The sequence below is a fragment of the Vitis riparia genome, unplaced genomic scaffold (assembly GCF_004353265.1).
Source record: "Vitis riparia cultivar Riparia Gloire de Montpellier isolate 1030 unplaced genomic scaffold, EGFV_Vit.rip_1.0 scaffold315_pilon_pilon, whole genome shotgun sequence".
Taxonomy (NCBI): domain Eukaryota; kingdom Viridiplantae; phylum Streptophyta; class Magnoliopsida; order Vitales; family Vitaceae; genus Vitis; species Vitis riparia.
In genome coordinates, this window is record NW_023269667.1 from 381378 (window position 1) to 394972 (window position 13595).

Below are 13595 nucleotides of genomic sequence, written 5' to 3' on the forward strand. Positions count from 1 at the left end.
AAAGGAGAGTTAGGGTGCGTACCTGAACCACTTCTTAAGCGCTATCATAAAACATCAATGGTTAATTCAGAAATATGACACACGACATGCATTTTATCAAGGATGATCAAACAAGCATCAAGACAATCAAATATGGTATCAAACAAGGGCAATTACAAGCATATTCATGAAATTTTGGGAACGTACCTGGATAACATATATAACTCCTAATGCGCTTCCTTAGGACATGGGGGTTAGATAATAAATAATAAATAATAAATCCTAGCATGCTTATCTAATTAATTAGCAAAAATTATCAGAATTCGGAATAAGTAATTATCATACATATCTTGTATACAATTCTTAAAAAGAAAAAATGTAAATATGATTACAATAAATAGCAGAGTGGTAGCAAAAATAAATTTTGAAAATATTTTCTTATGTAGGGGTTTCACCAATTTCCCAAATTAATATACACGAATTTAGCCTAAAATTGTCCCATTTATTTGGGACCACAAGCTTTGATTCGCGTTTTGTTTAAAACCAAAATTTTTGTTGAAAATTGAGAAGGATGCAAACCGATTAAGATATGGTTGCATGTTATTTTTTTAAATAGAAAAGAGATTTTGATTCTAGAGGCTTTAAATGAATTTAAAAAAAAAAAAAATCTCTTAAAAGGGTTTTTTTTTTAGAAAAAGAGTTTTGTTTTAAAATAAAGGAAATTAATTTTTAAAATAACATAAATAGAAAACAAAATATCAATCAAAACAAAAGGAAACAAAGATCACAAAATAAATATTTTAGGAAATCTTGTCAATTAAAGTGGTGAGAGTAAAGGCCAACCTTCATGGGTTTCCAGTGGCCCTAAAAAAAAAAGAAAATTTGACCAACAATCACTAAGGCAACAAATTTATAACTTCCTAATCAAAATAAACTAACAAAATTATCATCTAAAAACTAACGTTTAGATTTTAAGAAACACATGAATAACTAGAATTAAACTAATTGGAATTAAAAATGTAAATTTTTTCTCACAAGATCAATTAAACTAAAGAATTAAGATCGATAACACGTTCAAATTAAAAATAAACTAGAATTTAAATTAATCGGAATTAAAAATATGAATTTTACCTTACAAGACCAATTAAACTAATAGATTTAAGATCAATAACTCATTCAAATTAAAAATAAGCTAGAATTTAAACTAATCGGAATTAAAAATATAAAGTTTACCTTACAAGACCAATTAAACTAATAGATTTAATATCAATAACTCATTCAAATTAAAAATAAACTAGAATTTAAACTAATCGGAATTAAAAATATAAACTTTACCTTACAAGTCCAATTAAACTAATAGATTTAAGATCAATAACTCATTCAAATTAAAAATAAACTAGAATTTAAACTAATCGGAATTAAAAATATAAATTTTACCTTACAAGTCCAATTAAACTAATAGATTTAAGATCATTAACTCATTCAAATTAAAAATAAACTAGAATTTAAACTAATCAGAATTAAAAATATAAACTTTACCTTATAAGTCCAATTAAACTAATAGATTTAAGATCAATAACTCATTCAAATTAAAAATAAACTAGAATTCAAACTAATCGGAATTAAAAATATAAACTTTACCTTACAAGTCCAATTAAACTAATAGATTTAAGATCAATAACTCATTCAAATTAAAATAAACTAGAATTTAAACTAATCAGAATTAAAAATATAAATTTTATTTAAACTTTCATGTAGAGTAAAATAAACTAGCATAGAACTAATGAATTGCAATCATAAATGAGAGACATTTAATATAAGAAAAATAAAAGATTGTTCGAAATCAAGATTTAAAAGAATTTATCATAAACAATTAATTAAACCAATCAACTAAAACCCAAACTAAAAAAAAGAAAAGAAATATCGTATCGAAAACCAAAAACTAACCTGTATTGTATCGGAAAAATACTCTCTTGATGTGTCCTCTCTAAAAAATATCACCCTTGTATGTGAATTTCCGCTCCAAAAGAAAAAAGTCTCCTCCCTCAAAAGCCAAAAGTCCTCCGTTTGGATCTCTCTGCTAAACTCTAAAAAAAAATCTCCTTGCCCCCAAAGAAAAAGTCCCACCGTCTTTCTTCTATTCCTTTTTGTCCCATTTATATGGCAACCTATCCTTTTCATGGAATATTTTATTTCTCTTTGGGATATGTACGTGGATATATGGAAAGTGATGTTTTAATTGCAAAGTGGTATTTTAACTTTTATGGAAAGTGATTTTCTATTTTATATACATCATAATTCAAAAAAAAAAATATTAACAAAGCTTTTTAAATGTAATAATAATAATAATAACTTATCAAATTGGTATAAACAAATATATATATATATATATATATATATATATATATATATATATATATATATATATATATATATTAAAAAACCTTAACTTACCAAAAAAAATACATTAAAAACACTTTAAGAAAATAACCAAATAAAATAAAATAAAATACAAAATAACTTACTAAAAAAATTTATTAACGTACATATTAGTAAAAACATTTAATAGTAATAATAATAGTAATCATAAAAAGAGATAAGATAATTGATCACATGCAATCTTGTAAAAACAAATAAATAGATAACAATAAACAAATAGGTAAACAAATATAATGAATAAATAACTAAATAAATAAATAGATAAATGAATAAGAAATCAAGCTCATGCAAGTGTTAAGAAATACAAATCATGGGAACTATGCAAGTCATACAAGAGTTATCTAAAAGGTAACATAGGTGGGCCAAGATGCCTAAGTGGACCTAGCAAACCAAAGTGGGCCTTGATGTGCCTAAATGAGCTTAGGTGAGTCTAAGTGGGTTAAAGTGGGCCTAAGTGAGCTTAGGTGAATCTAAGTGGGTCAAGGTGGACCTAAGTGGGCTAGGTGTACCTAAGTGGGCCTAACTAAGTCTAACATGAAGTGCACTTAAGTGAAACCTAATCTAAACTTGAAGGGCAACCAAGGTCATAATGTGGAGCCAGGTAAACCCCTCAACTAAAGTCTCCGAGGTGGCTCAAGAAAGGTAAGTAGCGTGAGTAGCTATGGGCTACCAAGAGATTACTGTAAAGTATTGGTAATGGACTTTAAAACATGTGCTAAAAGGACAAAATTGAGGGTCTATAGAGGGCATGAAGGTGGCTGCCAAGAAGGTTGCTGGTGAAGATGATGGTGCCTAAATGGAGAATTGGGTTGTGATGGAGTTTGGTGTTTTGGGCTTGCCCATGATGGACATTGGGCTTGAGAAGACGCCCAGCCCAGGCATATTGATGAAGGGCATTGTTCTCTTAAATAAATGGGCTGTGTTGGTGATGGGCTTGGGTTTGCCCATGGTGGTAGGTATGGGCTTAAGTTGGAACCCAGACCCAAAGTTGCTGATGAAGGGCCCCATTGCTCCTTAAGCCAATCACTCTCATGGCTCAAGTCCATGTTGAGCTAGCCCATTTGGCTGCCTCAATCCTAAAAAGAATCTCTAAACCCCTAATCTTCATAATCTATTAATTTATTATTTAATTTTTATTTACATCTTATTATATTTTTTTTTACCTATCTTCTTTAATTCGACTTAAGCATAACTGAAGGATAAATTATTAAGATTGAATATCGTTTTTGAAACACAAAATAATTTATATTTCACCTTCCCTTCTTTAATTATGTCTAATCACCATATATGAAAACTTTTGTATAAATTAACTTATGTTGGTCTCGATGAATTTACTACATTCTAAACTTTAAATCCCATTTTCAAAAGTTAGGTCTTTAAGTAATTTCTCGAAAATCTCATGTCTTAATTTAATTTTTCAATAACTCGTTTAAATCTTATTTTCATCAATTAGAATCACTATCCCTTATTTATCTAGTTATTTAAAGTCTAAATCCTTCAAAAATCCAATGTCTTAATTTAATTTTTCAATAACTCGTTTAAATCTTATTTTCATCAATTAGAATTATAATCCCATACTTATCTAGTTATTTAAAGTTTGAATCCTTCAAAAATCCCATGTCTTAATTTAATTTTTCAATAATTCGTTTAAATCTTATTTTCATCAAATAGAATCATTATCCCATATTTATTTATTTATTTAAGGTCCAATTCTTCAAAAATCCAACGTCCTAATTTAATTTTCAATCTTAAAAATTCAACTACTCATTTTCTATTTGTTTAAAATATTGTTTCCGTCAAATAGCATTATTATCCCATATTTATTTATTTATTCTAATCGTTAAAGTTTAATTCTTCAAGACCCGACTTCCAAATCTAATTTCCAATCTCAAAGGCTCTACCGTGCGTATACTGCCATTTAATGATTATTCTTGTTATTAATGTTATCCCATCCATTTACTTATTCAGTTATTCATATGCCAAAGATCTCATCTCTAAATAAATTCTTAAGTTTTCAACCTCTAAATTCACATCTTCAATCTCTAAAATTCCATCTTTTGCCATTATTTACCTAATCTTTATTATTTCACCATCATCGCTATTCCATTCATTCGCTTACTTACTCATCCACTCATCCACTTATCCACTCATTTAAAATCCCGAACTCTCCAATCGTTTTCGAAATTCCCATCTCGTTCAAATTCAATTTCTAAAATTCTCATTCTCACATTCAACCTCTAAAAGTCTGATCTTCAAATAAACTCTAGAACTCCAATTTTCCAGTAATCTTCGAGATTCCAATTTTTCAATTAAATTTCAAAAATCCAATTTTCTCTCAAATAGTTTTAATTCTGCTCTGGTTTTCAAACGATCTTCTGCTCCTCTTGATTTCGATAAGCATGAATAAATTTTTCGTAATTCCAGAATAATGGAATCTACGACATTAAACCATGCAAAATAAACGGGCTTCGGTGAGGGCCCAACATGGGTGACTTTATGATTGATTGATTGATTGTTTGATTGGATTATCATACATGATTGATTTATCCTACTCTCTGATATGCATGAGACTATTTCTTAATTGTGCACTAACCCGCTCTTTTGATAGCGCATTGATCGTTTGATGCCAAGGTATGCCCTGCTCCCACTTTGATCATTCTTTATTGAGTGTTTTGATTCTCATATGCGCATGATCAATTTGAGTATCCATTGATTTTCCTACTGATTGCCATGTCAGCTTCATTTTATTAGTAGAGACCCGACTTTAGGGACTTAGAGGGGTGCTATGGTCTTTACCGCACCTTCTTGATAAGTAACCTGACCCCCGAGTCCAATCCGGTTTTTCGTAGATCACCTTTTCCAAAATGAGGAGTCACACTTAGGGTTTTCTTTTTTATTTTGTTTACCCTTTTAAAAAATAAAACAAAAATAAGTGGCGGCTCCAAGTCATTTTTCAAACAATAAAATCATTTTCAAAGTAAAATCAAGCACGCCATCAAGTGGAAAACGTATGAGCCGAAATACGGGGTCCACACATAGTATATTGATTTTATACCTTTAAATTTTAGTCACATTCTTCATACTTGTTCATAATTTTGTAACATAATCCTACTTTTTTGTATTGAGTTTGAAATCATACTTTTTGTATTCACACTTCAATACTTTACTATCATTTTTTGTACCTAAGACACATCATTTATATCTATATCAATTTTTTACTTTAATACCTTTTAACACAATCTTTGTACCCTAGTTACATTTGTTATAATCAAGTTGTATCTTTTGTACATTAATACTTTGATCACATTTTTCATAACCTGATCATATTACTAGTACCTAAATCACATTTTTTGTACCTAGATACTTAGTCATATTTTTGAACTTAAATCATATTACTTGTACCAAAGTTACATTTCTCATACCTTATTATCCTGGTCACATATTTTTATACCCTAATCATACTTTTCATAGTTGTATCATAATTTTTATACCTTAGAATTTTGGACATATTTTATATACTATCATTATCATTTTCATACTTAGTGGAATTTGACATTTACTTCTTGGAGTTAGAGTATGTCAATTATTCATATAAAAGGTGGATCCATAACTCAAAGATTGAAGAGGTAATCTTGATAGTTAATAATATTACTTTATTATATTATAGACACCAATTCATAGGGCATCTATATGCAGTGGATAGTAGGTCACAAAATCAAACATTCGTTTCATTGTAATTACATATAATATTGTAGTGCAATTGATTCTCTTTAATGAAATGTTGAATCAATTTCAGAATTGGATTATGAGGGAGCCAATATTTTCCTATGAGCCCTAGTGGTCTCCACTTGAACATTTAATTCATGGTGGCATGTTTGTTTTGTGGGATTTGGGTTTTAGGTTTGTAAGTATGCATAAGGGTATTTTGGTTAAAGCATAAGATTTCACTAGATCTTATGAATTTTCATTTTGGACTACACTAATTAATTAATTGGAGTTTAGTAATCTTTTACTTTTTTTCATCCTGCGGGAGTTATAATGAATTCCCCTTTATCTACTTCTATCCATGTAGGGGAGAAAGAAAGAAAGATCTGTATTCAGCATTTTATGAGCTTTACAGGCCCGTTGAAGTCCCCGAAAAAAGGGGAAAAATGGGGCTATAAGTAGGCCGTTTGCTATTGCTATAAGGGCTGCTCGCCTTTATACGGCTTGGCTTCGCTATCGCTCATGACTTGTATTGTGGTCGGCCTAAAGACTAGTATTCCTACCATACCAGAATGCCTATTATCTAGTGCTAGAAGCTTAATTAGGACCTATATTGGCTCAATTAGATGACTCAAGCCCAATTTGGGCTTAAATCACTTAAGTCCATAAGGAACCCTATAAATACCCTCTTAGGGGTTAGGGTTCTAAACTTTTACCTATCTTCTTCCAGAAAGACTCTCTAAAAAGAAAACCTAGCCACTTTCTAGAGAGAAAAGCCCACATTTTTCTCATGCTAGGTATCATGTAAGGTTGTGATCGGGTGGAAGAACACTAGGTAGACGAGTTTCTTAAAGTTTTCTATGGTTTCAAATTCTTCAACAACATCTTTTATGGTTTGAAATTAATTTACTAAAACATCTAAATCCAGGTGTGTTTTCAGTTCTTTCTAGATTAAATATTTAATTGGTTTAAGAAAACCATGTTTCCACTTAAATTGGGATCTAGAAAGCCCTAGATTAAATGCATGCACCCTATTAGATCTAAGGTCAGGGAATGAAATAATCCAATATTTCCAACAAAGATATCTAGTAGTATCTAAGGTATATCCTTAAAAGGATGTAAGTGTTAGGATAGAGCCTTTAAAAGCATGACATGATGTAATAAATTTGGAATTCATTATTTATTTAATGATGTTCTAGTTTCACTTTTATTTATTTTTATTCCATGTATTATACTTTATGAACATTCTTGTTTGCATCTTCTGTATTGTACGTGACTTAAGTACATTAGGAGTTGCACAGAAGATCTAAGCCATGGGTTCCTTACAAATAGATGACTTGTTCACAATGAGTTCATGGGTCTAGGCAACCCACTAGAGGTGTAGTGCACCACTTCCTAATTAGAGGGGTGACTGGACTTGGCTATTAGGATGGGTTTCCCATGGTGAGTGCATTAGTGTGTATGGTTACACATTGGACAGGACCTATAGTGAGTCATGACCTCACCAAGCTACTTCATTGTGTTATCTCTCAACCTTGAGAGAATATTTAGCTTGTGCTAAAGTTAGCAATGACTTTGACTTACTGGTAAGATTGTAAGTTAATCATATATTCCTTATGGATTGGGTCATTGTTGATGAAAGTCGATAGCAATAGGTATTCTCAATAGATGCACTATGATATCTCATGGGATTGAGATAGTGTGTCCTCTTGGGTGATCTTAAGGAGTGTGTTCATGGAAATTATGGCCACCATAGTAATTCCTTAAGTTGAACTTGACATAGGCTTTTTGAAAGCTAAGACATGTTAGTTGAACACATAATAGGAGGATCGTAACTCAAGGATGGTAGAGGTAGTCTTAAAAGGCTGATAGTTTTCACCTTATTAAACTACGAACACCAATTGATGGGGAGACCGAACACAATTAGTAGGTCACGGACTCGAGCACTTGGTGTCTCGTTGTTATTTACATATGATACTAGATTTTTGTTCATTCTCTGCAATGGGATGTTGAATCGACTTTAAAATTGCATTATGAGGGAGTCAATATTCATATAGGTCCTAATGGTCCCTGCTTTGAGCTCATATACCTTGTTGGCATGGGTTATGATGGTTAGATTGACTCTAGGTTCACTTTGTGCATAAGAGTGTTTTAGTAACTAGGCAAGGTTGCACAAGAGAAAGTGAACAAGGTTTTGGATTGGGTTAATTGTTTAACTAGTAGGCCCTATTGGGTTAATTAATAAATTAAAACCCATTTTGGGCTAGATTAAGTGACCTAAACCCTTAGTGGGCTCGAGTCACTTAAGCCTAGTAGGAAACCCTATAAATAACCCTTTAAGGGTTAGGGTTCCCATTTTTTTTTCTAGAGAGTCATCTTCCATCTCTAGAGAGAAAAAGAGAGTCATAGCCCCCATTCTTCCTTTCATCCCCACCGGAAGTGTGTTAAGATCAAGGTTTGAGTCATCATGAGGAAAACTTGGGGTTTATGAGACTTCTGCGATTTCATTCTTTATCTTCACCACGTGGATTTGATTCAGGAATATCCAAATCTAAGGTGTGGTTTTTGTTAGTACTTTCTAAATCCCTTTAAAGTTTAAAAACACTACTTTTCCACTGTTCATAGGATTTAAAAAAAAAACCTAGGATAGTTATGCATGCTCCTAACTTGGTCTGAGCTTGGGAAACAGAGATATTTGGGTTTTTCCCTTCAGTAGGGAGTATTGAAAAACTCATAACGGATTCGCGTTTTTTTTGCTACTCAATTCTACTGTGGAGTTCCAAGTGTAGGGAATCTTGGATCATTCTATTCCCTATTCCAAGACCATGTTAGGTGCATGATTTTTTCCCCTAGAACTCTAGATCCTAACAATGGAAGCAAAATACATATCTTTATTAGAAAAAGTTACTATAGATTTGGATGTTCCCAAATCTATTCCGTTCAATGTAGAATCAAATTGAATCCTCCAAAAGTCTAGCACATCCTAGATCTTTTGTTATGATGACTCTACCTTAATCTTGGCACTTAAATGGTAGAAAGTTTGGGAGAGTAGAGGTTAGGGCTCTTTTTTCTCTTTGCGTGGTGGAAGACGACTAACTAGAAACCTTAACACCTAAGGGGGTATTTATAGGGCTCATAACTAGGCCTAAGTGACTTAATCTAGCCCAAAATGAGTCCTAATTGATTAATTGATATTATAGACTAACTAATCAATTAGCCTAATGTGAAGATTGTTCACTAACCCTTATGAAACCTTACACAATTACCAAAATGCCTTTATACACATAAGTGAACCAAGAACTTATTCAATTCTCATAAATCATGTTATTAAGGTATATAAGTTTGTGCGAGAACCATTGGGACCTAGAGGATAGTCTTGACCCTTAAAATCCAATCATAAAGTTGATTCAACATTTTACTACAGATAATTAACTACACTCCAATACCCTATTTAAATAACAACAAGACAATAAGTGCTTAGGTTTGTGACCTGCTATCCATTGTGTTTAGTATCTCATGAATTGGTGTTGATAATCTGAGAAGATGAAATTTATCAATATTTCAAGACTACCTTTACTATCCTTGAGTAATAGATTCTCTTGTTTTGTGTTCAATTGACATATCTTATCTCTCCAACAACTTATGTCAAATTCCACTTAAAGAACTACTATGATGATAATTTACATAAGCACACCTCCTTAGGATCGTCCAAACGGATACTCTGTCTCAATCCCATGAGATATCACAGTCTTTATTGAGAATACCTCTTACTATTGGCTTTAATCAATATTGACGCAATCCATAGGAATATATGATCACTTTAGGATCTCACCCGTAGGTCAAAGTCAATGCTAATTTGGGCACAAGCTCAACATTCTCTTAAGGTTGAGAGACAACGTAATAAAACAACTTGGTGAAGTCATGACTACTTGATGGCCTTAAATCACGACTCACTATTGGTCTTATTTAATGTATTATCATACACACTAGTGCACTTGCCATGGAAAACTCATCTCGATGGTTAAGACCAACCATCCTTCCAATTATGAGATGTGAAACCAAGGTTTGGTTAATCTCAGTTTTGATGATAGCAAAACAAGGTTTAGAAATAATAATTATATTTCAAGTGTGATTAGGCAAGATGATTTCCAAAGTGGCAATCACAAAGACAAATCAAGCTAAAGAGAAATCATTAAGAAGAAGACTACATCAAAGAAAAGTGTTTTTCAAGACCCAAGCTTTATAAGATCTCTTTGTAAGGTTGTTGGTGCACTAGGATTTTCATGCATTACGTTATTTACTTATGCACCAAAATCATCAAAGAGTTATTTTGTTTTAAATATTTTAAAATTGGATGATTTCATGTTTTCAACTAAAACCTTGTGTCAAATGTTTTTAAAACTTGTTTAAAAGGTTTTAAGTTGAAAAGGTTGGTTGTTTAGCCAAAAACGATTCAACTGGTTGAACCGGATGAGAAACTGGTTGACCCCCAACTCAACCGGTTGACCTCCAGCTCAACCGGTCTATCACTTGAGAGGTTGTTCAAGATTGGGGTATCTCTTGAGGATTGTAAAGGGTACTTGGAGCCAAAAGTCCAAAATGGTAGATTGGAGCCATAATCCAATTGTATTGCTTGAAGACTTGGTTTGGAAACTTTGAAATAGTGGAACCTCAAGCTTGGGATTGAAGTTAGAGGAGGGTGGACGTAGGCCAGGTTGCACCGAACCACTATAAAAATCTTGTGTTTGCATTATCTCTTCCCTATTATCTTAATTTATATGCAATTATTTTTATATTGTTTTATTATATAGTTGAGAGACAACGTAATAAAACAGCTTGGTGAAGTCATGACTACTTGATGGCCTTAAATCGCGACTCACTATAGGTCTTATTTAATGTATTATCATACACACTAGTGCACTTGCCATGGAAAACTCATCTCGATGGTTAAGACCAACCATCCCTCCAATTATGAGATGTGAAACCAAGGTTTGGTTAATCTTAGTTTTTATGATAGCAAAATAAGGTTTAGAACTAATGATTATATTTCAAGTGTGATTAGGCAAGATGATTTCCAAAGTGGCAATCACAAAGACAAACCAAGCTAAAGAGAAATCATTAAGAAAAAGACTACATCAAATAAAAGTGTTTTTCAAGACCCAAGCTTTATAAGATCTCTTAAGAGGGTGACAAAGCTATATACCAAGATCAACATATTGATAATAATGTTATAACTAAGAAGTGGTAACCCTTGAACTTCATTGCCAAAAAATATGGCACATATTCAAGTCAATAAGAATTAGTTAGATTGTTTTATATATGTAGAAAATAGTGTTTTTAAGTGTTAATAAGATTAGTGAAGTCATTTTTTTAGGAATAAAAATGTGTTACTGAACCCTAGCAACTAATGTCAACCATTAACTCGACAATTCTATTCCTTAATAATGAAGAGTGTATTCTAATTTTGGAGATGTGGTAAAAAAACTCCATAAATTTTTCTTTCAATAACAAAAGTTGTTCATATGAGATCTTAAGTATCACCGAATTCTTCCATACATAGAGAGAAAGGAATGGATATGCTTTGCAATGCTAGATGTCATGGGGATCAAACTCATGGAGGAAGTGATAATGTATCCTTCAAGTGTCCCTTCAAACATCGAAAGACTAAGCATTGTTCTACGTATTATGTAAAATTTATTGTTATCCACTTGACATAGATGTCTACTTTGAGGTGTGTACACCTTAACTCAATTAATGCAACTTAAATAATTTTTAGTTTTGTTCTCTATCCTATTAGTGTTGACAAATTGATTTCTTTACTATAACAAAATAGTGACGCGTCGCTTTTTAAAGAGGGTGACAAGACTATGTTGAGATATTACGAATGGTTTCCTTATATCATTCTTTCCTTATATCATTTAGTGTTGAGATATTAGGAATGTTTAGATATTAGGAAAGTTGAGATATTATGAATATTGAGATATTAGGAATAGTGAGATATCAGGAAAGTTGAGATATTAGGATATTAGTTGTTATTTCCTTATATCATTCTTTCCTTGTATCATTATTTCCCATTCTTAGAATGGTGATTACCCTCTATATATACTCTGTACATGAACGAATGAAAAAAAAAATAAAAAAAAACTACCATTTATCGATTTGAAGATGGTATCAGAGCCATGGAACTGAAATCCTGGATATTTTGTCGCTATGGTAGTCCGACAGCGATCAACCATCCTAAGACAAGCCCTAATATTGATAAGTCAACCTTCAAATGCACTCACCGCAATAAGACTGATCCCACTAGTCTGGATATCCCACAATTTCAAAGCAACGACTCTTGGTATGACCAAGAAAACAATGAGGAACCGAGGGTTTGAACCATGGACCTTTAGATCATGTTTAGGCTATCCACACTTTGTTATTAATGATAATAATCGTGATCAACGGAAGAAGGATTCCAAGAAAACCTCGACTGCAACTATTGCCGAAATAAAAACAGAGGTTAATGTTGCTGAGAAAGCCTCTGCATTGGTAGCCGCTACAGATCATGGTGGTAAGTTTTTAAATACTTTTACACCTGTTATTAATAGTGCATGGATAATTGATTATGGTACTACAGATCATATGACTTTTGATTCTAGACAGGTTTCACCCCTTAGACCTTCCTCACAAAAAATTGTTTCCACAGCCAATGGTAACACAACCCTAGTCATTGGGGAAGGATCCTTAACTCTTACTGATACTTTGAATTTGGATTCTATTTTAGTTGTTCCATCTTTAGATTAAAATCTTTTGTCAGTTTCTCAAATCACTGCAACCTTATCTTGTATTGTCATTTTTTTGCCTGAATTTTGTGTGATTAAGGACATCCAAACAAGACAGACAATCGGTTGTGGCATTAAGCGAGGAAAACTCTATTACTTGGACTTGCAATCAAAGGATTCAAATAAGTTGCAACAAGCCTTGATGGTAGATGAATCTGAGGGGGAGAAGAAAAAGTCTGAAATTTGGTTGTGGCATCGACGTTTGGGACATGCTTCCTTTGATTATTTAAAAAAATTGTTTTCTAGTTTGTTTGCAAAGAGTGATATTTCTGGTTTCCATTGTGATATTTGTGAATTGGTTAAAAGCCATCATGCTTCGTTTCCGTTAATTTTTAATAAAAGTTCGTTTCCTTTTATAGTTATACATTCTAATGTTTGGGGCCCATCCAAAGTCCCAACTTTGAGTGGCTCACGTTGGTTTGTTACTTTTATTGATGATTGTACCAAAATGACATGGTTATGCTTGATGAAGACCAAAGATGAAGTGAACTTGTTGTTTCAAAAATTTCATAAAATGATTGAAACTCAGTACAATGCAAAGGTTTGGGTTCTGCGTAGTGATAATGGTGGAGAATATCAAAGTTCTGATCTTCAAAAGTATTTGAAAGGATATGACATCATTCATCAGACTACTTGTTCCAATAC